General features: G+C 40.6%; 1 long non-coding RNA gene across 4 annotated transcripts; it reads left to right on the forward strand.

The window, feature by feature from the left end:
* Positions 1–1,075: 1,075 nt before the first annotated feature.
* LOC113459810 (uncharacterized) lies at positions 1,076–16,298 on the forward strand. 4 transcript variants are annotated; one of them, XR_012581868.1, is made up of 6 exons: positions 1,076–1,299; positions 7,534–7,627; positions 9,118–9,344; positions 10,409–10,563; positions 11,556–13,004; positions 14,189–16,298. It is a non-coding gene; the product is annotated as an uncharacterized LOC113459810 (long non-coding RNA). The 4 variants fall into 4 exon arrangements; XR_012581867.1 differs by having other exon boundaries at positions 7,534–7,612; XR_012581869.1 differs by having other exon boundaries at positions 1,077–1,299; positions 7,534–7,612; positions 11,751–13,004.
* Positions 16,299–26,620: the final 10,322 nt, after the last annotated feature.

The raw sequence follows: 26,620 nt of genomic DNA on the forward strand, positions 1-26,620 counted from the left end.
TCTGGGATCGTTTTTCTCCCGTGATCCAGGCTGGCTGCAGCACACGACAGCACACAGTGACAGTAATTTGCACTGATCTGCCCCCACTGCTAGTCCTGCTGCTACAAATAGCAATTGATTATAATGCTGTAGTGTTATTGACTGTCACTATGAACACAAGCTTTATTTCATTTTTAAAGTAACACGCTGCAGATTTACTTAACAGGCATGGAGCAATAACAGCAATAAAATAAATAAATAAAAAAAAAAGGAACAAAATCAAAACAATTTGAGGCGGGGAGGAGGCAGAGGCAGCATTGCATAAAACATGGGGAAAATTAATTAATGTTACCAGATGATGATGATACTGCTGATGAGCAGAAAAGCTGTAGAGGATGTGAAGGGATGGTATTTCAGAGAAACAATGCCAATTTACACCACCTGAGGATCTCGCCTCAAGCATTCAGGTTGTGGAAATCTCTCAGATCTATCAGAATGTAGAGGGAAAAAAGTGAGCCTATAAAAATCATCGTGATTGTTATTGTCAAAATCTGATTCTGCTGAGGCAGCAGAAGGCATTAATGCTGCACTGGATTTGCCCCTTCCTCCCCTCAGTTCAGGATACAGTTTTTGATCCAGGTTGTTAAAAGAGATCCTATTTCATACATCCCTACGTTCTCTTTCTGAATCTTATGTTCTTAGAGCATTAATCTGCAGGATTGTCCCTAGAGTCCATTTGAGATGGGCGCAGAAATTTAGTTCAGGTAATTATCCTTTCTTTTCAAGTGAATTAAGGAACCAGGAATTCCTGCTTATCTGACAGAAGTGTAGATTTCCTTCCTTAATGCTTGTCACCTGCGAGACAAGTCACACAGGTAAATCTCAAACTGTGCCTTTGTGCCCCATCTAAAGTGGATTTTGGATGTCTCTGCGGAGTAATGCTCCAAGGACGTTATAGTTCAGAGAAAATGGTAATGTCTGTGTATAAAATGTGAATTACTTTAATAGGCTTTGGCAGCACAAGTCTCAACAAGACGATCCACCCCTGCTAATCTAGAGCATACGGGTTTTCTCTTTTTTTTTTAAAGAAAAATAAAAAATCTGAATATAATTTCTCTAAGCTGCAATTTATAATGCTAACGTTTTACCCCCTCATTAAGGAGGGGAAGAAAGCTTCTAAGCCACTCTATTGAGCTGTTGGAAAACGTCTTACATTGAAATTCTGATTTAGAGATAGGCACAATCCATCTGCTTTGCATACCTTTGCCCTTTAAACCAGTATTTGTGATATAAAGAAGCACACAGCTTGCAGAGTAGCTGGTAAGTCTCCTATCCATGATTTTTTGATTTTTTTTTTCCTGCATGTATTTGCAAAGTCAGATTTGTTTCCTTCCCTCCTTTAGGCAAGACAGCTTATGTAGACTCAAAAATCTATCTTTGTGTGGAATCACTGGTGTGGTGGTGGTGATGATGTTGCTTATAACAGCACTGAATATGGAATATTTATCCTTTTTTGTATTTTATGTTCCACTTATCCATTTTATATATCTTTATTTAAGACAAATTGCCTAAAGGTTGTCTGTTCTATTGAAAAAATGAGAGAGTAGGAATGGCTGCACCTTAGATGGTTCAAAAACCCTGCTTTTGCTGACTTTGGGGGTTTTTCGTGGGGTTTTGTCATCATTTCTTTATGATTTGCCTTTTACTTTGCAATGCTTTGATTAAGATGAAGCAGTGATTTTGTGGTATATGTTAGTGAACACAAAATCCCCTCTCCATTCCTTGAATACCTATTTCTGCCTGTGGCCCATGGGGCTCCTACATGGGCAGATCACAGGATCCTGCAGAAGATGTCGTGGCTCCCATCCTAAACTGGGGAGCAAATCTTTATCCAGCTGTAAGCCAGCCAAGACCATAAAAAAAATTTCATGGTCCTGCTTTTAAAAGAATTACTTCTTGTGACTGTAATATGGTGAAAATGGGAGGAGGGGGGAAGAAAAGCTGCATTTGAGGGGTTTTCCTTATGTATGCATTTCAAACAGAGGGATCTTTTTTAAGAAGGAAATTACAGGTATCACTTGTTTTACAACTCTTCCACAGCTTAAATTAAAGCTTAAGCAGCTATGTATTTATCAATTAGCATTATTTCTCTATCCCTGTCTGACTCTCTGTATTGTTGTAACTCCATCAAATAGTCATTTGCTTTTTTTATGGTAATAATCCCTTCAAATTCACTCCTTTCATCTGGATCCCTGTATGTTATTTGTTGTTCTGCTAAATCCCTATTACAGAGGCCTAGGAGTTCCAACGGCCTGATGAATAATTAGAAATGTTTTATCCCTAAGCTTCAAAAGGGTGCTAGAAATAATTATAAGCAAACATTTTATGTAGCTTTCCGTATCAATCCTACCCCAGCTTTATGTTATTTGTGCTCCAGATAGGAGGGAGAGAGGGAGATCCTGGATTCCAGCTCCCTCAGCCTAAAGGGGACACGCGTTGACGTTGATGGAGATTTTGGCTTCCCTCTCCCCTCTGCTCCCTCTCTCCTATGCTCACCACATCTTAAGCACCTCGTGGCACCTCTGATTTTATAGGAATGTGGTTAATTAACAAACATAATTAGTTATTTTATCAGCTAATTCCCCCTACTCTCTTAGTGGCAACGTGACCCACGTACCCTCATTGTGCGCGAATAACGCCGCGTCAAACCGGACAAGAAAGCTCGAGTTTTGCAAAGTGAAAGTTGGTTATTTAGTCCAGACTAGATGTGTCAGTGCAGCCTCATTCCCTAGCAAATTCTGGGAGCTGTAGCAGCTCTAGCTGTCCTTCAGCAGACCAGACTCACGCCACGAAGTTTTTTACACAGAAGGCAAGGAGAGAGAGCTGCATCTCGAAAGCCTACAAAACTAATTGGAACCCACCCAATGTCATTACATTTGACAGCATTTTGAGAAATACCCAATCACTTTGTCATCAATTTTCAATTTTGTCAAGAGAAAGTAGCTCTTCATTGGCAAACAACCTGCTGTCCCCACAGTATTTGTGAAAGTGTCCTGGCAGAGAGTAGTGTCATCTCCAAGAACATTTTTCAGGCTCACTTTCTCTATAAAACTTTTATTGAGGAGTTTTTTTTTAAAAAATCCTTGAAAATTGTGTTAAGATGAAGGGTTTTCATCCTGAAGATACCAAACCCAGTTATGGCCCAGTATAACAAAGGAGAAAAATACATTATTAACTTTAAACTTGTCAATGGTCCTTCTAGGTTTCCACTAAAACCAGTGCAAGTTTTGGTGATAAGGAATTTTATCTGTTCGCTTCAAAGACACTGTGAGAGTTTAATGTTGAAAAAGAATGAATTGACATTAAAAAAGGGAGAAAATAATTTGTATTTACCAATCAATATGATGAGGATTCATGTGTGAAAAGCAAAGAACAGTGTGCTCAGGGGTAGCATAGTGATACCTTTCTACCAATCTGCTGCTCCTTTTGGCTCTTTCTCTTTGAGGTGAATTAATTCATCCTTGCTCTTACTTTTCTAGAACAAAAGACACTCTGATTCAGGTCCTGATTTGCTGGAGATCCAGATTTTAAATCTATTTCTGTATTTTTATCATTCTGTTGCTTTTGAGAGTAGATTCCTAATTTTGCCATTTTCCTACCTGCCCGTTGTGGATGTGTGGTGTGAAGAAATGTGTGAGAAGGAAACCAGATTTATTAGCAGTGGTTTTCAGTGTGTGCAGCACATGGACTCCTTCAAAACTGGTGGAAGCATTTTGACTGGCACAGCAGAGAAGAGCAGGGAGTTTACCAAAAACCATTTATCTCAGCTGGTGGACTCTCCCTAAGCCAGGGATTACAGAATGTCTCTGAGAGTACTGAGGGAATTCCACACAGGAAAACCTTCCTTTGATGGGCCCTCTGGCAACCCTAATAGCCACTGGGAGATCTGAAAATCCATGCTTGCCCCATTCCTGGAAGCGTCCAAGGCCAGGTTGATGGGGTTTGGAGCCACCTGGTCCAGCAGAAGGTGTCCCTGCCCATGGCAGGAGGTGGAACAAGATGGTACTTAAGGTGTCTTCCAATGTTGCATTTTTGCTCATGGTGAGAAATTGTGACACTTCTTGGTGGTCTCTTTCTCACCTCTGGAGGTAAAATTCAGACTAAAGTTGCAGTGAATTATCTCAAACCCTTTCTTCCACTGCACAGACAGCAGGCAAATGGTGTGGAATACTGACAAAACACTATAAGAACCCAATGGCTCATTAAAATCAGAGATTGCAGAATCTACAGTGTTTCAGTTTGGAGCTGACTCCTTTCTGACTTAGTCCCTCCAAAAATAACTTTAAAAAAAATATTGTTTGGAAACATTGAAAACCCACCAAACTCTATTTTATGTGCATCAGAAACTTACTCGCTTTTTTGATTAATATGCAAATCATGTGTGCTCCCAACTTTCATCACTGCTTAAATACTGTACAAGCATCGTAAATAACCTGCCTATTCAAGTTTTATCTTGTCCACTTTACATTGCCCTGCTCTTGTACAGGAAATGGATTGTATTTAATATTGATGGCTCTGTATGTGTCATTTAATCGTCCCTATTGATTGGATTTCATCAGAGTGGGGGCCTTGGACAGAAGCTTTGATTATACTGTAAGGAGTCTTTGCAGTTTTCTGTTACTCAACACCATATCAATGCACCTTCTGGTGTGATATCACTTTCACGATCAATACCTGGAAAGAAAATAAAAAAGAGGCCTCCAGGAAAGGAAAAGGAAAAAAAAAAACAACCCTGAATCAGCCTCTAATTCCCTTTCTGCACATAGATTAAACCTCTGCGACTCAAAGACCATTTATTGTGTGGTTTTGCATAAGAAAGGGGGGAAAGAGAAAACCTGAAAGAGTCTCCATGGGTTGTTTGTTTATTTTTTCTACATCATTTTTTATTTATGAGCGTCAACTCTTCCTTTCAGTGTCCCTGACTGATGTTTGGTGGTGTGTAATTTTTAACAGTTACATGTCATGTCTCAGTTAACTGTTTCTCTTGATATAATAATAGCGCCATAAACATGTTATTTGATCAAATGGATGCGTAGGGGATATTTTGCTTTTCAATATTCTTTCTGCTGAGACTGGACCATCTTAGAGCTTTCAAAAAAACATCCTTTAAACTGACACTGTCCCACAGTGGCTCAACCTCCTCCTCACTCCAGAGCCACTCTGGTTTGTGCTCCTCCATCCCAGATTCCCAACACCGACCGTAGGAGCCAGGCAGCAGGAAACAATAATTCCCTGGGGAATATTAATAGGCAGCAGATGGGTATTTCATGGTGCTGGTGAGAGGGTTTCCCCATCTGGGCATCCTCAGCTGAGATGCAGGCGCTGACGTGCTCGTAAATTCAGCTGCTGGGTGCATGACAAGGAACATCGCTCAGAGTTGTACCAGAGCAGGGAGAACACACTCAGCTCCTCCAAAGCTGTTTGTGCTCTGCTTCTCCTCATTCACCGTCCTCAGATGAAAGGGGGTTTATGGGCTATTTATGAGCTTGTTGTTTTTCCCACTCCGGTGACCCTTTAACTGAGATACAACCAATATTTAAGAATAATGATAATGTTAGTTGATTCTTAAAGGAAAGTGGATTTAAAACTTTTTTTTTTTTGGAGTACTGAGAGTGTCACCAATAAAGTCTCTATGGTGGTGGCCTTGGGAGAATGGAAGAATACAGGTTGACCCTTAACAAAGAGAATGGTGCACAGGAAGAATGAGTTGATCTTAATCTAGGCTGCAGTAACAGTTTAAAACATCTGACACAGACCTTGACTAAGTTTTCTTGGTCCTTCCAGATGAGTGACCAATGCTTTCTTAGGAATAACTGCTTTTTAACGTACATATTTCTGGAGAGATCAGTGCATTTTTGTTGACACGGGGCTAATCTGACACTCTAGTTTTGCACAGAATTACTTGTTCTTTGACTCCTTTAAAATGGAGTGAAGGGATTTGTGTTCAACAGGAAGAATTGCGACAAACATGAAAAATATGTGCATTGTGGCGTGACATTCATCAGAGAGGGTTCCAAAGCCAGGTGTGGCTCTGCAGACAGACAACTCCAAATCCACCCAGCAAAGACACAGCCACAGAAACCAGCAGGGGACCCACCAGACAATCCACGTTTCTTTGCTCCATCACTCTCGGAGTGTTTATTTGAGTTTAATAAATAAGAAAAGGCAGAGACTGTCAGGGACAGACTGTGCTCCCTTACCTGGAGCGACGTGGAAGGTTTTGGGCTGGTGGCACTGTCCTGTGTGCCAGGGGACAGCCAGCAGCGTGTCAGTGGGACAGTCTGAGCCTCAGCGAGGAGCAGAGAGCCAGAGAAGGCTGCCGAAAGTGACAGGTATTTACCCAAAAGGGTACAGACGGATGCAAGCATCTGAGCTGCTAGACTTGAAGGCTCCTCAGTCTAAAAAACAAAAGTATGGTGTTAGGAAAGTGCAGTGCCTGAACAGATGTAACTTACTCATAAAAAGAAGTGCCTGTAGGCTTCCTACCAAAGCCAGAAGTGACTTCTAGCCCTGAAAAGACCTCCACTGAGACAACTGGGATTTTGCAATGTATTTTCTCTGCCTCTCTGTTGTTGCATTTCTCTATTTGAGTAGTTGCATTAACATATTTCTGGCAAAACTTGTAGCGAAACAGCAGTCTTATTCCCAAATATTAATGGAACCCTAATTTTCTTGTTTACATATAGATATTTGCAAGAAAAAATGGTTGAACAGCTACACCAAATAGGGAATGGGATTGTTTTGTGTTTTTCTGGCCAGTCCCATCACTGAATTTTGACAGTAAGCTTTCTTGGTAGCAAAACCCAATAATCCTTGTCACTTCTTGTGTGCCCTCCAAATATGTGCTTGATCACCTTCATTGTTAAGAAAACAGGTAAAAACTCATCAAAATGGCAAAACTAAAACTGAACGTCTCGATATGAAAATGCAGCAAATAGAAATACATTCCTGAATTAGAGTTTTACTTATTTAAACATGGTCCTAATATTGGAATATTCCTGATAAAATAACCATTGTATCAAAAATACCCAAATAACTTTGAGTCAGTAGGTAACAATAATATACTTTATGATGCTCAGTATAGGGTTCTTCTTTAACTTAGCTTTTCAAAGTTAATTAAATTATAATGACAGCTAGAGAGACTGGATCAGCCCACCCAAAATTAACTATTAACCAATTAGACTGTTACATCTCATTGGGCATGATGCTGTCAGGAGAGAGACATGACCATCAAGGACATAGGGAAAGCATAGGGAAAGTGGAAACAGATTTATTAGAAATAATTAATTTGGCAATTTTAGGCAATAACTTCAGAACTTTATTTAATGATACTTGGAGGTAGTAGAAAGTACTGAAATATTTACTGAAAGAAGAGTTTTGAGTTGCATAATCTTGTGTTTTCTCCTGGGTCATCTGTCTTCTGCTGGACACCCTTTGACCCATTGCAGCTGATGCACATTCTCATGCTGAATTCTGCAAATTCCTCTCCTGTAGGGATGCTGAGACCACAAGCCCCCCAGTAATTACCAGATGGAAATGATGCTCAGACAGAACCAGCCTGTGCCACATTCAGGTTGGTGACCTAAAGGTGAAAAGCTTTGATTCCCATTAATAACACTTTGAGCCACTCTGACCTCCAGGATGTGATTAAAAACCCATTAAATTCCCTCAGTAGCTTTGTCTCATATTGTTTGCATTTTGCATTATTGTTGTGTATTGTTTGATCACCTAATTATTTAATTTTATTAATTTAGGGCCCGAGCGTTTTTCTGTTTCGCGATCAAGAATTCACCGCGCTAAGAGCTCTCTTCACCTAGGAAATATCTTTTTGTTTCACTTTGTATTTCTCAGGGGGCTGAACGAACTGCTTTTGCTTTGTCTCATCGCTCAGAATAACAAATGTCAAAGCTTGGGACCTGGTAATTTGGCAATTTTAGACAATCGCCTCATAACCACGTCTTAGCACACCTTTGAAGCGGTGCAAGTTCAAAGGCTCCGCCAAGACGAGCGTTGCTTTGCCTGTTGCTATGAGTCATTTGAAGTAATTGGTCCTGTCTGATGAATGTTTTGAACTGAGGAAGTAGTGCTTTATTACCACAATCAGATACAGGTTTTTTAGCTGAGGAAGTGGTGTTTTCCTCGCAGATGTAGATGTCTGCTTGATAAGGCAGAAAACAGACAGATGTGCCTCTCTGCACTGGGGGAGAGGTGTGGAGAAGGAGCAAACATAAGAGCTGAGAAAATTCCATGAAGCTACATGAGAGGGGTTTTGGAAGTCTTCCCAGTAAGAAAAATTCTCAAAAGCAAGGAAACTTGCCTTTTAGAGACATAAATACTTAAAGTTTTATATATCAAACAACTGTGCCTATCATCAGGTTTTCAAGTGTTTAGACTGGACAAAAAAATCAGATTAAGCATTCTGAAGGTCCTTTAAACAATGCCACCTAATTTTAGGCTCAACGTCAGGAGTCTGATGTTCCATTTCCCATAAACATATGCACTCTAACAATGCTAAAAGTTGAGGGATTTTAAAATTCAATATTATTTGGTATCATTGCATGTTAAGGTGATTTTTGGAATCATACGATATAAGATTAAAGCCCAGAATTTATGTTCTCTCTTATCAGTGACTAATGCCTGATGTACTGTGAGGAAGTACCTCTCTCTTGTAAATATTTTGCTAAAATTAGAAAGAGAAAAGCTCTGCCAGAACCACATCTATGCTTTTGGACGTGCATGAGAGCATCCTGCAGAGCTGAATGGAGTCTCTGCTCCCCGACAGAGGAGTGTTGAGTTGTGACCCCAGCCTGGGGCTCGCCAGCTCCCGCAGGCAGAAACCTTGTGCTCAGATGTGCTGAGCTCCATCCATCCATGCGTGCCACAGGCAGGAGTGGGAGAGCACTTTTTGGCACTAGGAGGGTTTTCCTTTCTCAATCCCCTTTTGAATTTCTCCCACTGGCTGAAGTGAATCTGTGTTGTGCCATATCCAGTGGGCTCTTCAGTGCTGGTCTCCTCTTGAGGCTGATGGTGAGTGTGCACACTATTCATTACTGAGAAAGACCTTTTTCTTTTCCCCAGGCAGAGAAATCTTGAGGAGGAATCTCTGCTCCCACTGCTGCATTGCAGAGGCCAGAGAAACACAGCAAACTCTGAATGGGAATAGAGAATATCCACCTCAGTGTGTGAGTGGTGTCCAGAGCAGATTAAGGAAAAAAAGACTCATATTTCAAAGGCAAGGAAGACCTTGGATGTGCTGGTGTGTGTTTTGGAGTGCAAACCCAGTACAGCATGAGTGGTACACTCAGGTATTTTGCAGCACCATTTTTTTTCCTCTTGCAGGTGGTGACAGAGTACAGAAGTGGCTCGAGTCCAGCCAGTTTCAATAGATCAACCCCTTTTATCAGTTTTACAATATCACATTTACTTAATATCAAATGGAACAAAGTGAATGTCTGCTAGGAAAGGCCGGGCTGCTGCTCAGCTGACAAATGAGCTGCCCTACGTGCTCTATCTCCTCTGCACCCCGTGTATTCACCTGCACCTCCACCTCAGCCATCATTTTCCTCTTTCCCATCTGGACTCTGGTTGTTTTGGCCAAGTGACACCTTCACAAATCAAAGATTGCATGTGCAAACTTTCCTGGAGAGAGAGGCAAGAAGTTCTGCAGCAGGGAAAATGAACATAGGTGGACACAATTTTGGAAGGAGAACTCAAGACCTGGGCTGACCCTCATGTCCACTGCACTCAGTGCAAAGTCATATTTTTACTTTTTAAGAGCTTTGGCCGGAGCTCTGGGTTTAGTTTTCATCCTGGTAAGTGTAACAGGCTCCTAGCTCAGCCTGCATTTTGCCCACACAAATATTCAGATATAAATATTTGAAGATCTTTCCTCCTTTAAATTAATTTTCAGTTTTGTAGTAGATCAATGGTAAGGGAACAAAATGATCATAGCAGAGATTGTGGAGAGATGGGCACTGATAGCTTTGAAGATGTCTCCAGTGTTTTTTGACTGTTGCAAACATCACATTTCCATTTAATCTAATGAAACGGGGTCTGATCTCATCCCCCATTTGTGCCCATCACAAAGCTGTCACACATTTTGATACAATAAGAATATTCTTATGATCAGTGAAGTTGCCAAACCAAATTATGGCGATGGTGGGTTAACCCATCCTCCTGCCCTTTCTGAGAGCTGCCACACACAAGCACAAAAACCTTCTTGCTCTGCCTCCTTCTTTATATGCTTTATGTATTGTAAACATAATTAATATTTATTAATAGATTTTATTCTATTTTTTTTCCTTTTTAAATTTGTCTTTTAATTTTTAAGTACTTTAGCTCAGTAATGGATTTTTTTTTTTCCCCACAGAATTGGGTAATTCCATTTCTTATCTAGAAGAGCACCATGAACAGGTTAAAGGGGCAGAAGTGCAGCAAGCTATTCCAGATGCTCCAGTTGCAGTTTACCCACATTTCTCATTGCAACATCCTATGAAAAGGAAAACCTCACCAATAATTTACAAAGTAAGTTGATGAATTAAAAAAAAAACCTCACCACATTTGGCCTCTGCCAACCCCAACGAACAATGAAAATTCCATTTTTAATATTATTAAAAATATTAATATTTTTTTAAAATATAATTATAATAATATTTTATAAAAATATAATATTTTTTAATATTATTAAAAAAATGGAATTTCTCCTTTCCTACAGAATGAACTCAACATCCAGATGAGGGCACAGGATCCACCAGCACTCCCCTAAGCCAGCAGGGATCCTTGTATTATAGAAACAAAATCACATTTCAGGCTTGAATCCATTACACAGCAGCAGTTCCTGTTGAGAGCATCACCGGGCATCCAGCTCAGTGATTTCAAAAGAAAAAAGCCTCAGTGGCTTCACTGATTAATGGAAAGGCCTGGATATACTGGTGGATCTGGAAAGCATCTCGTAATCTTTGACAGACAAGATGTTTCTTATTCTGATGGGATTTGATCATTGTTTATGAAATTATGTGAGTGACATAGCATCACTGTTATTTTTATCCTGGCATTACAGCTGGTCTAATAATTTGGATAATAAAGTTATTTATTTTGGCAATAAATCATCATATGTATCCAGAGTTCTTATCAACATTTTCATTTATTAATATTCCCTGTCAGAATTCTTATCAATATTTTTCCACATTTGTTTTTCTTTTAGAAATCCTCTGATTTAAACTTGCATTAAAGTTGTATTAATGCAAACCAGTTGATTTATTTAAAATGCTGACATCATTTTACTCCAGTCTGTGGAGGTTTACACTTTTCCTGAATTAAAGTGTCCACACTGACTTCAAAAAGAATATTTCTATTTTATCAAGTGCCTGTTTAAAATATATATTTTTTTATTATACACTAAATTTTCTTTTCCATCTCCATAGGCACTTACACCTGTGTTTGAACCTGTGTGAACATATTTGTATTCTTCATTTTCCCACGTGGTTTCTGCCTACTTGTCCTTTCCATTTCCACAGGAGAATCACAGAATCATTAAAGTTGGGAAAGACTCCCAAACTCATCAAGCTCAGCTTTCTAAACACAATTGAGGGAAATATTTACAGTAGCTTTATTATTAAGAACGTTGCTTAAGAAAAACATAAAAACAGAATAAAAATAACTGAAAATTATAACAACTTGTAATAATCTATCTCAAAATTTCTGAAAAACAGAAAAACCTCAAGAAGAATCTCTCTGATAGCTGGATGAGTGAGTAACACATTTTTGCTGGGAAGGGAGAATGAAAATCCATCCTGAAGGAACAAGAGGTGGGATAAAAACACCAGAGCTTAACCATAAGTCAAGACCAGCCACCTACTACCGGTAGTAACTCAAAATTTGAGGAAAGCTGAGGACACTCATGAAATAATGAAAATTTTCTTCCTGAAATAATGAAAATTTTCCTCCTGAAATAATGATCAGCACAGGAAAATGAAGACATTCTGTGGGTGAGCAGACCATTGCAGGCTGAACATGATCGATTCTACGTGGAGAGTTAATAATTTATCATTAAGGAACAAACTGAGAAAGACTTTATGCTGTCAGTTCATGCAGTGGGGATAAAAGAAGATATTTATTTGGTCCTGTTTTTGCAACAATAAAATTTGGATTAATTTACAACAGCAGTTCAATGGAGATGTCTGCTCCATAAAGGGAGGGAAGGCAAAGAGGGAACCATGGAGCAAATATAATTGTCTTGAAAGCTGTGGTTTAACAGAAACAAGCCTGGAAAAGCTTCCTTGAGCCACTGAGTTAAGCCCAGCCCCTCCTTCTCTCACTGTATAAAATTCTCACCAGAGCTCACTCTGAAAGAACTGGATGTAAATATAAATCTTCAGCTGAAATACAGCAGAAGTTCTACAGACCCCAGCATGTTCACATCTGTCACAGCTACTTTACATTAAGACTTTCAGAAACTTGTGTTACAGCTCAGCCATCAGATTTGATTTTCCTATCACCTTGAACACCTAAAAAGATTTTGGAGGCATATATATATATATTTTATTTTTTTTTTAAATCATAAAGCAATTTAAGTTCTGTTGGTTGAGCCCTGATCAGGCTCATATTTGAGCATGTGCTAAACTTCACTCATATAAACAACCCCAGAATTGACAGCAGGGCTTCAAAATGCCATTTTGTTCCCCTGAATATTGAAAAAAATATGGCTGGTTTAAAAATATCCATCAGCCTAACCAGCACAGCACAATGCAAAGTGTGTCAGTCCACTGACAGAGAGGAAAAATAGATGGGGAGCGTTGCTCTGAGCGAGCAGGGATGACAATCAGAAGCAATAATGCCATTTCAGGTGTGGGGATATTTGTGTTTGCTCCTGGTGGCGATGGCTGTGGCACCCAGCTCATCCTCAGCGCTGTGGCAGCAGGGGATGGAGCTGGAATGCAGGAAACGACTCCCAGAGATACCCACAGGTAAAAATTATGAAAACATATTCAGCAGTTGCAGCTCCTTCAGTCTATCGGCTACATAAAAGGCATTTATAAAAGAAGCCTAAATACATATTTAACCAATTGACCAGAATGGCACTGAAGGAGTTTTAACATATTTTGAAAAATTGCCTAAATACATATTTACCCAATAGACTGGAACAGCTGCTTCAGAGTCTCTCTGGTCTCTTGGGTCTGTAATACGTGTTTTTAAAAACTGCCTGGCTATATATTTACCCAATAGACCAGAACAGCTATTAAGTAAATAATACACATTATATAACTGTCAATGTTCTTTTTTTTCATCCCTTTTAAAAATAATAGAATAAAACAAATTTTAGAAGATAAAAATTTAAACATAAGGTATTTATTAAGGTTGGGAAAGGTCTGGAGTCTGAGGTTGTTGTATGTGTGTCACATTGTAGAAGATATCTCAGATCACCAGAGTGCTTTTGTGTGTGTGTTTAAAGTACAGGGCACTGTCAAGTACATCAGAGCCTGGGGTGCTTAATATAGAAGATAGAACAGCAGTTGGGAGTTGGAAAGGTCTGGCAGAAGAGAGGGGAGGGAAAAGAAGGGAAGATATGAATCATAAATTCCCAGGAAGGATGGGTAAATCAAGCAGCTGATTTTGAGAAAGCCTAAAGATAGTACATGAAACACTGCAAAAAGAAAAAAAAAAAAAAAAGAAAAAGAGGCAGGGGGTAGGCATCATGGCATCCGAGACCTGCATATCAACACCTTAATATACTCCTCAGAAGGACAAACTGTGCTCTGCCTTCCAAACTTGCCTTAAAAGAAAATCAGTCCTGATTGTTGAACTATTAAGAATTGACCTTTTCTTAGAATGATACAGCTACCAGGATAATGTCTCCTTAAATCTTTATACATTTTTAAACCATTAAATTAATTACAATTTATAACATGTTTTAATTGGGATTCTTTTCCTCCTTTTGAAATAAAATATTTCAAATCTGAAATCATGCTCATGGAGACATTGATTTCTTTTTGATCTGAGCACATTTCAGACTGTTTTGAAATAGTGAATCTGTGTTGCTTTTGGTGTCTGTCCTGCAACACAGTGAAGGAAAAGCTGTCTTCAAAAATAATGCTGTCACTTCTGGATTTACTCTTTTTTATTTTTTCTTTTTTTTTTTTTTTTTAATTAGGAGACTCAGTGGCTGAAAAAGTGAGGAAGGCTTCTCAGACTTTGCACAGGGACTCCAGGCTGGCAAAAGATGAAGAATAGTCAAGAAGTGATGGGAAATGCTGAATGAAAATTTTACTACAGACAGATTTTTTTCCATAGAAAAAAGTTTTTATTTCCTGGCCAGGCCTCATTTTTCAGTGAAACTTCTTTGTTATCCTTTGTTATCTGCTGGTTGGTCAGCAGACACAAACATATTGGCACAGGGCAAAACACAGTCTGTAGCAGGTGGAAGAAGTCCTTCAGTACGTTAGATTAATGTTCTTGCTGAGGTTATCCCTCCAGATGAGAGCTGAGGAAAAATGGATGGATGGATGGATGGATGGATGGATGTTGGATGGATGGATGGATGGATGGATGGATGATGGATGGATGGATGGATGGATGATGGATGGATGGATGATGGATGGATGGATGGATGGATGGATGGATGGATGGATGGATGGATGGATGGATGTTGGATGGATGGATGATGGATGGATGGATGGATGGATGGATGGATGGATGGATGGATGGTGGATGGATGGATGGATGGATGGATGGATAGATGGATGGATGGATGGATAGATGGATGATGGATGGATGGATGGATGGATGGATGGATGGATGGATGGATGATGGATGGATGATGGATGGATGATGGATGGATGGATGGATGGATGGATGGATGGATGGATGGATGGATGGATGGATGGATGATGGATGGATGGATGGATGGATGGATGGATGGATGATGGATGGATGCATGGAGGATGGATGGATGGATGGATGGATGGATGGATGGATGGATGGATGATGGATGGATGGATGGATGGATGATGGATGGATGAATGGATGGATGGATGGATGGATGATGGATGGATGCATGGAGGATGGATGGATGGATGGATGGATGGATGGATGGATGGATGGATGGATGATGGATGGATGGATGGATGGATGGATGGATGGATGGATGATGGATGGATGGATGGATGGATGAATGGATGGATGGATGGATGATGGATGGATGGATGGATGGATGGATGGATGGATGGATGATGGATGGATGGATGGCCCTCCTGCACTGATCTACAGCTTTTGGTGTATCACTACAAGAGCTGTTGGGTGCAGTGGAGGTAACAATGGTGAGGAAAATCCAACAGAGGAACTTCAGGACACTTCATCATTCCTTTATTTTGCTTCAGCTTTGATAGTCAAGCCCATAAAAGAAAGATGAACAGCAAAATCACTGCTGCTCATCAGTCAGTATCACTAGAGAGGCTCTTGGCTATTTCACAGTTTTAACTCATTAAACCCTTATCAGACAAAACTCACCTCTTCATTTATTTAATGAGCTACTGAATGTCATTAATGACATAACCTTGGACTGCACGTGGCTGGTCTCAACCCCGAGCCCACTGTCAGGGCTGACTCCACTCTCCCAGGCTGGTCCAAGCCCTGTCCAGCCTGGCCTTGGACTTCCAGGGATTCAGGAAGCCTCTCTGAGCACCCTGTGCCAGGTCCTCACCATCCTCACAGGGAAGGATTTTTCCAAGTATTTTTCCAGTCATTATCAACTTCATGTGAGCTCTGACATGGCAGCTGATGGGTGAAAGCATCTCTAGCCTATTATTACCCTCTACTCTACAGTTCCCATTTCCTGAGCTTTTCAACTGAGTCCACTACACCAGAAATAGTGAAATGAAGGTAACATTAATCAGTGGGTCTCTCTTACCCATGAAGTTTAGAATAAATATATATTTATATCTAGCCATCCATTTGTTAAAGTAGGGCATTACTTTTGTTGTACCACTTCCAAACTCGCTATTCACTATTTAGCAGCCTTCCTGCAAGACACAAAATCCATTGTGTAATAATTTCTAGCAGGCTGCAGGAGTGTAAAAGTAGACAGTGTTTCCTTCAAAAATGGAATCATCTTTCACAGATGTAGATGTGTACTTGTTATGCCAAGATGAGACAGATGTGGCTCTATTCACTCAGGGACAGGTGCGGAGGAAGAAGAGATAAAACATTTGTAGAAAGTGTAAGCAACTGCATCGCTGTTGTTAAATAAATAAACATTCTGCCAAAATGAAAAAAAAAAAGTTTATTTGCTTATTTTTTTTTCCCCCAGAATGTTTATTTTAAGCTGCAGCTTAGCTGTGATTTATTCAGATTTATGTTCCCGTATCAATTTAAATTTATAATATGCATTCTATATATAAACATCTGTTTGTATATAATCAGGGGAAGGTGCATTGGCACATACGGGTGTAAATGCACACACGCATTTTTCATGGAAAATGGGCTCACAGGCACGTGCAGGCAGCTAATCAGGTGAAGAATGGGAAAATATTTTATTAATATAATGAGGCTTTGTGTGTGCATGAGCAGGGGGTGGGAGGGAGAGGAGAAGCAGATGCTTGTGTTGCCTCACACAGATTAAGCCGGTTCAAGCTCCAAATTGCAGGAGAAAAGCCTAATTGCCCTTTGACCACACGGACACTAACAGGAAACCTCCATGCAGAGACATCCTTGGGGAAAGGCTAAAGTGGTTTGGGCCATACGAAAGAGCTTAAAGCTGTTCAAAGTTGGCTCCTGAACCACAGGAGTGGCTGTGGAACAGAGATGAGAGTGGTGCTGGGAGGTAGAGGAGGTGGTTCAGGTGTTGGGAGATTTATTGTATTTATTACTCCTTTATCTGTTGGTTTAGTTTTGTTTCATCAAAAACACCAGGGCTTGCTCAGCCAGAAAAGGTGGGAAGGCAGGGACAACCCCAGGGAAATTCAAAATCCACCTCAGTGAAGGGATAATGGGCAGATCACAGAATCATCTTGTTCTCTAACCACAGGAAATCTCCATGCCTGAGCTGGGACACCAAAATCACAGCCCCTGGGTTGTGAGGGCAAAATCACTCCTCATGCTTGGACTGGGGAGCCATCAATGAGAATTTCATGATGAAAGCAGGAATGTTTCTGTGTTTTGGTAAATATATGGTTCTGACAGCTACTGTAGAGTTAAGAGGCTTGGGCCAAATTTTTTTGGTCCATGAAGAGAATCTTTAATAGTCATAAACCGTTAAAAAAACGTGTGAGGCTGGGCTTGTCCTGCAAGCAAAAGCAGCTCACTCCATGCTGACCTCCTCTCCCCCAGAGCACAGGCCCTCTGCTCGCTGGCCATCTCCTCCCTGCCAAGAGGATCCCTCTGGAGCCCTGATTTTTTTGGCATTTATGGGATTTCAGGCACTCCACATGAGGTCATCGAGCAGGCGGAGCCCAGGCGCCAGCAGGAGCCTGGAGATGTTTATTCCAGGCTTTCTCTGCACCCCTTTGGAGAGCCCCATGTGATCCCTGCAAAACTCAGAGCCCTCAAATCCCCTGGCTGGCACTGCTGGGTCCATATTGCCCATTTGGTGCCCAGCTTGGTGCTCATTTGCAGGCAGGCTCATTAAGGAGGCTGATTCCAGGGGTTTGAGGGTGAGAGTTCATTAAGGAGTCTGATTCCAAGGGTTTGAGGGTGTAGATTCATTAAGGAGGCTGATTCCAGGGGTTTGAGGGTGCCCAGGGTTCATTAAGGACTCTGATTCCAGGGGTTTGAGGGTGTGGGTTCATTAAGGAGGCTGATTCTAGGGGTTTGAGGGTGCAGATTCATTAAGAAGAATGATTCCAGGGATTTGAGGGTGCAGATTTATTAAGGAGAATGATTCCAGGGGTTTGAGGGTGCCCAGGGCTCATTAGGGAGAATGATTCCAGGGTCTGAGGGTGCAGATTCATTAAGGAGGCTGATTCCAGGGGTTTGAGGGTGCCCAGGGCCTCGTTCCTCCCAAAGGCAGCAAGAGAGGATGAGTGCAGACAAGAGGAGTGCCACAGAGCCTGGATGAAGCTGGATTTCTTTCCTCTGAAATATTTAAGGGAACTGGGGGAGGGAAGAGAGCAGGACGACAGCAGAGGCAACTGGAAGGAGCAGTGAGGATCCACAGCTGTGAGGAGGACTGGGAAGAGGAGGGGGAGGAGAGGCAGAGGGAGAGAGAAGGATGATGTGATTTAACAAAAAAAAAAAAAAAAAAAAAAAAAAAAAAAAAAAAGTATTAATCACAGCTCCAGAACAGGAATCAGGGTGGGAATCAGCAGCTGGGAGAGAAGGGAAGAAAATGGAAAAGATTATTTTTCATTGGAAATACATTTCTTCAATCACAAGTCTGCCTGAGAGCGGGAGTTTGCAGCTGGGCACAGCAGAGGGGTCCGTGGCTAGAGAAGGAATATTTTATATTTTTATTTTGAGCGGCTCTGCAGTCAGCTGGGCTCCACTCAGGGGTCAGAGCAGGTGGGGGACTCCGTGGCCAGCACGAGGTGTCACTGCCAAGGGCTGTCAGCCCAAAACACTCCTGTGCTCCCCTCTCTGCAGCACAGCTACAGATGGGCTTTATTCTGTGTCAGGACAAGGCAAGAGGAACATTTGAAAGGAAAGTCAAGTGACTTTTACATTTCCACAAACTTGTCAGCTCAAAGCTTTTTCTTTTTTCTTTCCTCTTACATTAAAGGAAGGAGGGTGGAGCAAAAAGTAGAAAGTTTGTTCACTGTGTGAGGGTTGGTTTGTTGCGATTTATTTTTTTATTCTTTTATAGCTTGACCAGGAATCCAGCTGAACAAAAACATTCCCCTTTGTAGGCTGAACATTCAAAGACTTCACTCATTTAAATCAAAATGTGAGTTACTACTTTGAATGACAGGAATCATATGATTAAAAAAAAACAGATAACAGAGGCATGATATAAATTCTCATGAAGTCATGAGGAGCAATGACTGTTTCGTAAAATTTCTCTTTTTTATAGATGTCCAGCATGTTATATATGGGACTTACCATATGTGTCAGCAGGAGTAGGAGAAAGCAGCCACTGGTTTTGCTACCCAGTGAAGCTGAGAGCACAAAATATGTCACAACAATATTGTTACTTCCTTTACATTTATATTTTCTAACACCCAAGCACTGATTTGCTCCTTATTTAAGCAACATTTTCTTGATAAATTAAAAAAGCAGCAATAGCCATTACTGCAGGCTATATACAGCCTCTAATATCACTTAAGCATATTACAGAATATAATATCTGGTACTTAACGACTAACTTGCATATGAAAGCTCACATAATGTCTCATAAAACCCTTAAAATGGCTTCAGTTTAAGAGTCTCTTTAAAAAAAAAAACACCTTCAGGGAATATTGTAAATGAAGTAGCACTCCAGCCTTAGAAAAAAAAAATCACACACTTGCAGAAATTTTTAATATAAATTGAACACATTAAAAATTAATTTTGCATGACCATTTCGCATTGCAGTGCCAATGCATAGTTAAGATAAGGCCTTAACTCTTCTTTGTTTAAAGTAACATGGAAACATCTCTGTCTCCCTCTCCATTATCTGTACATAATTATAATTTTCATTAATCAGAAACTGGAACCCCATCCTCTGATAATGACAGCCCTGGTGGAGATCAATGAAACCCCACCTGTGCCACTGAGGAAACTTGCTGTAAACTTTTAGGAAACTCATTAAGGGGAGGTGTGACCTCAGAAGATGCTACTCAGAGCATTTCTCATATATGCCAGCCAGGGAGAGGGACTGGGTTTGCAGGTTTGGATGTTCCCTTCTGTGCCACTTTTCTGGTGGAACTCTCGTAGGTTCTCTGGCAATGTCAGCTGTCAGCCTGGGAGGCTCAGCTGACACAAATGCTGGCAGCAGGGACTCCAAACCAGGCAGCAGTTTGTGTTACAGCCCTGCTCTTGCCTGGCATGTATATATAGAAAAGACCTTGAGTGATTTTCCTCTCCTTTTCCAGCTTTTGAGTTGGATTTGTGGACAGTGTTTCACAGTATGGAATCCCCTCAGCAGGCCTGGGCTGCAGCTGGACATTGACTGATGCATTTTGCCCCCCTGGAACAGCTCTGGTGGACATCAGAAGGTCCAAATCTCTCTGATGTCACCTCACCACAGCAGACAACAAGATTTTTTATATTCTGACTCATTTATAAGATGCCCAATATTTTTGTTTTTATTTTATTATCACAAATGTATGACAAAAATCATATAACCTGAGAATTGTTTGGTATGGGATGGACCATAAATACTATCATTGTTCCAACACCTTCTGCTAGATCAGGTTGCTCCAAGCCCCATCCAACCTGGCCTTGAAGAATTCTATTTGATGTTCACTTGATATTTTATCTCTTCATTGTTTTATTTACCTGTAAATCAAGTTTCTAATCCAATTCTGAAAGCTTGGGGTTTTTTTTAATAAAATCTTTAATAGTGTGTCTGCCTGCTTTAATGATACTTGTTTGTAGCACTTTAATAAATACATCCTCATGTCAAATATTCAGGAAATATTGAATAATTTGCATTAAAGATGCTACAAAAGCAAAATGCCACACATCACTCATCAGGGATGGATTTGATCGGTAGAATCCTGGTTCTACCCTTCTTTGCAAATTAAAATAAATAGTTCCACTCTAACCAACAAATGTCATCTTCAGTCCAAAGTGTCTCAGAATTCACTGTGACTTCTAAAATATCTCAGTGTTCTAAAGGGCTCTAAAATATCCAAATGTTCTAAATGGCTCTAAAATATCTAAATGTTCTAAATGGCTGAACAGGGAGAAAAGTCACAAGGGGCTGCACAGCACGGAAGCAGACAGAGCTGGTGAGAACAGAGCTAGAAAGGACCTTCTTTAACATGTTGAGCTAAATGTTACCCCATTTCCCAGGGATTTTAATTGAGAAAAATAGTACAGGCTTCCACCAAAGTGCACAGAGGTAGCAAAGCTGTGTTGGGTCTCTTTTACTTCTCCCTTGTAGATGGAGAGCAGGAGAAAATGGTTGAGTAAAGCAATAACAGTGTCCTTGTGAAGTTTTGTTGTCATGCTTGATTCTGCTGAGTATTTTTCCATGCTTAGGGTTTGCTGGTGCTTTTTTTCCTTTGGAAAACAGAAAGAAACTTCCAAACAAATTCCAAACAGACAGAAAATTCCAAACAAATTCTGGAAACTCATGGACCTGTGCAGGAGGTTTACCTTCAGAAGAGCACACAGAATAAAATGAGCGTTTCCTCCTGCCTGTCCCTATCACATCTTTAATCTCTTTGTGTGGTTTCTGAGGCTGCAGCAGCACCTCCAGTTCCAGACCATGAAAGAGAAGCTGCAAGGTAGCCTGGTGAGGCTGGTAAGCCATCCTCACCACACGTGTGACAGCCTGTTTAAAATAACACCTATTTTCACAGTGAACCCTCACCTTTCAGTCCACAGAGCTGCTTAAAGAGAAAAATAATTTATTTGAGGCTTCAAGCAGTGCAGGGTGGGGATTTCTGGCTGTATGTTTCACATGAGATGTGGGGACAGACAGAGCTCCATGGTCTCTAAAGGGATTTGGAGTTGTTGACCACTTGGAGGACTGTGGTGAAGGATTTTCACACAAGTTTTGAGAAGGTTAACCCAAAGTGAGGGAGGAAATTGAGCAGGGATGACAGAAGTGAACAGGGGAGGAGAAGAAGCCTCTCACACCCTGTCCCAGCACTGAGAATGCTCAGGGCTCACCCACACACTGACCCAAGGGCTGTGCACCAGGCAAGAAGTGGGAGTCGCTGCACTCTCTCAGGGTGGTGAGCAGATTGATTCATTTTTTCTCTACAGGGAAAAAACAAAAAAAACCCCAACAAAACAGGTCAAATATATAAAACATTTCTCCAAAATATGTATTGTTGCTGTTTCCATGTGTTAAGTTTGACACTGAGGCATTGTCTCTGCATGCAGTTTTCAGCTTCTGTCACGATCTCTGCATCACTCCTCAAATTTCCTGCTTGGAAACTGGATTTTTTAGAATTTTTCTCATCTGCCCAAAGGCTTTACTCTGTCCAATAAATCTGCTGCTGATCTCTTCAACATGGTAAACACACTCATCTTCTCACAGGGCTGGTGGGTCTGCGTCTGCAGAAGCACAGAGGAGGTTGTGTATGTTAGAGACTCCAGCCTGGAAACTGTTGTGCTGTTCTTTAGGGCTGGATTCTTCCTTCCTTTCTCCCACAAAGCTGTAAGAGAATAAAAAGAAATTACCTTTCATTGCAAGTCGATTTGTGGGATGTAATGGCACAATTTAGAAAGGAATATTGCAGACAGTGAGACCACTTGGATTAGAAATCTTGAATCAGTTTGTGAGGCTATATATTTCCATAGTACTGTGTTTTGTTGTGTGGGGAATTTAATAAGAGATGTAAATCTGCAAACTGCAATGGTATCACCATAAAGCATAAAAGATTCATGTATTATAAATAGGTATGACAAATAAATTATTGATGTGAATGTATATCTGTGTGTGTGTATACATGAGCTCATGTTCACTTTCCTTTTTGAAATAATTAGTGGCAAAGTCTTTTATTGAGCATTGCCCTGTGACCTGTGCGAGAGCTTTAATGACATTTCACACAAAGAGCTGAAGGTAGAGCCTGCTCTGTGCTGAGCTGGAGCATCTCAGACTCATTAACGTGGGGATCATCACAAGGCATGTACAGAACAAAAAAATATCCAAGCCCAAGGAGAGTGAGGATCATCCTGGAAGTGCCCAGGTACCCCCAGGAGTCTGAGACAGCAGTGTGCAATGATGTAAAGCATTACAGATTCCCTACATCACTGCTCAAAATGCTTCTGCATTTTGTAAATTCAGGTAAATCTGAATTCCATCAATCTGCAGCTCGTGCTGTAGCTGGTTTTGGCAGCCACGGTGACAACCTGACTGCGATGACTTCTTCTCCCAGCTCTGACTGACAACATCCCTCAGGAGCATGTGTATTACTCACACCATGGAGTCATATGAACTCCACAGGAGCTCCAGATCTCTCCTCAGGAACCTGTGCCATCTATAGATAGCTGGCTACACAACACTGGCCTATTTTTAAGCCAGGGTGGGACTCTTCTAAATTAAGGCGTGAGTAAAACGAAATTGTAGGAGAGCTCCAGAACATTAGAGAGAGAGAAGAAAAAAAAAAAAAATAAAAAATCCTGTGTGACTTCAGTTATGTTATTAACTTTTCCACTTTTGCTGCAGAAGTTGTTTCTGTCAATATTTTACTTTAACGGTGCTGAACGGGAGGAAGGAGCAGGGTCCAAGCAGATGGCTGTCAGCAAACTGATGACGGCAGTTGAGAATTAGTGTCCAAATACAGTATTTAAAACTTGCTACAGTACATAGTTTCCTGCATATGCATGCCAAAATAAATCTGGTTTGGAGAACCTTTCAGGATCTTAATTTTATTTTTATTTGGAGCTTATTCTATTAAGAATAAGCAAACAGGCAGCATACCTTAGCTTAGCAGGAGGGTTGGATCCATGGAGCATTGAGTGCAGAGCTCTCAATGAGGGTGAGACACAGGGACCTTTCCAACCTTTATTCACTCTAGCTACTGACTTTCTGAACATCCCTGAGTACCAGAACGAATTATAATATTAATAACATAAATAGTATTAATTTATAGCCATTTTTGCCTACCTCATGCACACACATTTTAAAATCCTTCCTTTTATCTCCAGCTGTGGTTTGGTTTTTTTTTCCCTCGAAATAATCTTCCTGAAGGAATGAGTAAGGGATGGGTGCCATCACTTGGGGAATATCTGATGTCAGGCTTCAGATCACTGGAGGCACCTGAACCAGATGCATTTTTAGCAGGGCAGGACAGCAGCAGGTAGCGGCTGCTCCATCCTGCACACATTTTTGGTGTAAAAGTGTGACTAATCTCTTGGTTTGGATACCTGGCTGCAGCGGGGTCAGAGCAGGGCCAGGCTGTCTGTGCTGCACTGAATTAGAGGCTTACATTCATTATCTCCCAATACCTCATTAAAACGACTTTAATGTGGTGAACATTTGATGGTAGACAAAAGCTTTAATCTTGTGAATATCAAACACACCTGTGTTACATTTCCTCTTGCGAGCAGTTAGCAGAAACAGGTTAACAAGCTATTTTAACTCCTTAATCTGCTGAATTTGTGTGGAAACCAGACTTTCACCAGTCACCTGAGTTTGAACTCGGAAAAAAAAAATCCTACATACACCCCTAATTTATCAAGCTCTTTTTTCAAACTCTGCCTGCTCTAGACACTTTTAATCATCTGTTTAATTTTGCACCTTTTTTTTATCCTGATATATTATATGCAGGTTATACTTAAGGCCCAGATTTGCCCTATTTTTCTTCCTCATCTGACCTAGATTCAAATTTACACACTGTGAAATAGCTAATAAATCCCCATTAAGGTTGTAAAAGGTGAAGGTTCAACCAATGTGCAAGTCATCAAGTTCTAATGTAAAACTGAATGAGCCTTGATATTAGCAGCAGTCGCAAAAAGTGAGGCTGAAAGGCTCTACAGGTTTCCAGGTTTTTTTATGGCAGCCTGTGCTTAAAGCACCTCACCTCCGACAACACTGTTAAGCCTGTACAACAACAGTGACAACAACTTGAGGCCTTAAGGACAGTAGGAAAAATCACATTGGCATTTCCAGAAAAGAAATATAAGTAGTTTTCTTTTTGCCAGAATTCTCCCACTAAGAGATGTTTCATATTCCACATATTCTGAATATTTTGCTGCAAGAAAACACAGTTCAATAGATATTTCCCAATAAATATCACAACCTCTAAACACAAAAATTAATATAAAAGCCCTCATAGCATACATTTCTTTTGTGTATCTCACTGTGTCAGTGCTGCCCTGCTGAAATGGGAGATTTTGCTTTGCTGTTGAGGTCTTGGAAAAGAGGTTTGTCAGTCCAACTGCAGAGTGCTGCTTTTTTTTTTTTTTCCCACTAGCCATAGATAGTATTACAATGATTTACAGAGACACGCTGAAAGTAAATTATGTTGTAAATGCCTGTCCCTTGGGTCGAAAAAGAATCACAGGGAAAAAATGCAAAAAGTTTGAAATTCCCAACAGCAAAGGTTGACAGGGAAATATGGTGTTGTTTTTCTATGAGTAAAAGTAACTTTTATGTTGTGTTTTCCCATGAGAAATTATAAACTTTCAAAGGAATTTTAGTCTCTTGTATGCACACATAAGAGCAATTTATCTGGTACTGCCCCAGTGAAAACACTGTTAAGACTTTAAAGCTGTTAGAACTATGGCTGAACTTCATCTAGGCTGCTACTACTTATTTGTTCTTGCTGCCTCTTCTTGTCAAAACATTTACTCAGACTTCGAAGAGTTGCAAGTTGGCAACGTGTTAATAATATTAGAATGCATTTGTGTCCGCCATGTGGCCGCAATATTTAAGTAAATTCATCACTTATTTAATGAATAATGAATTCACGAGAGTAGCTATGGAGACATGGAACCATATGTAGTAAATTAAATGGGAACTTGTCAACGTACAGTAACAGTGAATGTCACCAAAGTAGTTTGTGTCTGTTTTATAGCAGTGGTGATGCACTTACACCGAGCCTGGGATGGATTCCTCACTAGGTACAGGACAGCCACATTTTTTCACACCTAAGCTGCAGCAGTGATTTCTAACAGGTGTGGTAATAAAGTGAGAATTTACATGAGCTCCTCGTTGGTGTGTGCAGGGAAGGTGGAAGAATCTCAAGTTTTTCAGGCTGTAAATTACTTAGCAGCATTTGAAAAGAAAGAAAAGTTGAGAGCTGCAGGAGTTTGTTTTTTTTTGTTTTTTTTTTTCCAATGGGAAAATGTCACCAAGGAATGGGGGGTGGGTGTTACTCAGCTCAGGTCTCATCTGCCCTACAGCATAATGAAAACTCCAGATATTAAGGATGATTTCCAAGCTAATTAACAGGGAAAATCAGACCTGAAGAGCAGTAAAGGATATACAAGAAGCTCATTAACACGAAATCAAGAAAAGAGGGTGGTGTAAAAGTTCAGAAAGCTGAGTCCGTCTTTCTGTTTGACTTCAGAGCCACAAGCAGTCTTCTGGACATTGTGTTAGTACTCACCAACTTAAGAGTGGCACTGTTTTGTTCCAACTGCCTTCCAAGGGCTGGGACACCTTCTACTATCTCAGGTTGTTCCAAGCCCCATCCAACCTGGCTTTGGACACTTCCAGGGATGGGGCTTCAATCCCTGATTTGGAAATATGCAGATAAACTGTGTTCAGAGCACCAGAAACCTAATGATTAATGGGACTGATGAGCTATGTGTAGCCTTGGGTTAGCAAGGACCTGATCTTTGGTTATGCATGTGACTAAAGAGGTTTCACCAACCTGAAAATCTTCTCTGGTGCAATCCTGTTGGCTAAGGAATTCAGGCTCTTCCAGTGAAATCTTCAAAAATGGAGGAAACTTCACTTTCTGTGCCTAAGTGGTGTGTTTAAATGGAAATATCCTGCTGTTGATGTAGATGAAGGTCCTTTTTGTGTGCACATGGGAATAGTTTG

Source organism: Zonotrichia albicollis, chromosome 10 (assembly GCF_047830755.1).
Source record: "Zonotrichia albicollis isolate bZonAlb1 chromosome 10, bZonAlb1.hap1, whole genome shotgun sequence".
NCBI classification, from domain to species: Eukaryota; Metazoa; Chordata; class Aves; order Passeriformes; family Passerellidae; genus Zonotrichia; species Zonotrichia albicollis.